Source organism: Penaeus monodon, chromosome 19 (assembly GCF_015228065.2).
Source record: "Penaeus monodon isolate SGIC_2016 chromosome 19, NSTDA_Pmon_1, whole genome shotgun sequence".
NCBI classification, from domain to species: Eukaryota; Metazoa; Arthropoda; class Malacostraca; order Decapoda; family Penaeidae; genus Penaeus; species Penaeus monodon.
Genome location: NC_051404.1, coordinates 25218818 through 25220175, shown reverse-complemented (window position 1 = coordinate 25220175; position 1358 = coordinate 25218818).

The following is a 1358-nucleotide window of genomic DNA, read 5'->3' as shown; positions in this document are numbered from 1 at the left end:
GTTCCTCATCCCTGGCCTCTTCTGTTTCTTTTAGCAAGTCAGTAAACCATTTCTTCTTAGCTATCTCAAGGCTTTCTTGCCTCTTAGCGCTGGGTTTTGGGGGTTTCCCATTTGGGTTCTTTTTCTCTCTTTTTGCGTCTCGGATAAGTCCCGCATTTGTTGTCAAACCATGTTTTTACTGGAGATTTTTAGGGCATTTTCTTCATGGGCTCCATTAATCCTTTTTTTAGTGCTTTCCTTCTGGTCTCCTTTAACTTCGACTTCATTTTTTTCTTCAAACTTTTTTAGGTATGGTCCCTTTTGGAACTTGAATTTCTTTTCAGTTTTTTTTCTGTCTATTTTGGTTTCCCCGACCCTTTCCCTTTCTTACCATCCTACCATTATGGTCCCCAGCAAGTCGCCTCCTAGTGTCTACAATTCTAAACCCCTTTCTCTCTCTTCTTTTAATTATAAAGCGTCATATTCATAACGCCCTCTGGCGATACCCACGTGCTTTCCTTTCAACGGCCGGAAACATTTTTTCTACTTCAGGATTGCTTCTCCTTTTAAGCATTTCGCCCCTTTCTTTAGTTTCTCCAAACCAAAATTTCCCCAAAGCTACTTTTTATTACTTCCGATTTATTATAAACTTTTTCTCTTTTGGTATCTCATCAAATTTTTTTCTGAATCTTTTTTATACACGTCTTTTTCTTCTCTTCCCCGGGTGCTGGGGGTAGTTAAATATTCATCGGTCTGGGTTGCATCTTAAACCCCCCATTAAAGGGGTTTCTTCTGTGCGCTTCCCTTTTTCCAGGGTATTAGCAGTCCAACCCCCCTGCATATCTTTTTGTCCTCCGGCATATATCTCCCCCTTCTTCTTACTTCTTTCCTTGCCCTTTTTCCCAAAATTTTTGCTACCCAAACCCTTAATTTTTAAAAATTCGGGTTCTTTTTCAATTTTTTCTACACTTCCTTGTTTTAACTTCTGTTGCAATGTCAAATTTGTATTTTTTTAAGGATTTCATGATGACGTTGAGATACCTCGAAAATCTTCTACAAGGGGCGACACCCTCTGCTTGTATGGTCCCTTCCGCTAACGGAGGGGGGTGCTCCCATCCCAGGGTTTTTTTTGAGGTCCTTCTTTAGCCTTTGTCAAAAGACCAAAATCTCAAGGCAGCAGGTGCGTGTGGGGCTTCACTTTTAACCCAAAGCTGGGGTGGGTGGCCGTTGGGCCGGCTTAGCCCTCCACCCTTTTACAGGTTTTTTTTTAGCCTGCTGGGTGTCCCACACCCTCGTCACTAGGGGGAGCCTTGAGGAAGGCGGTTTAGTCACCGATGGCATGCTATCCGTTCTGATTTGTTGGTAACAACCTCCGATAG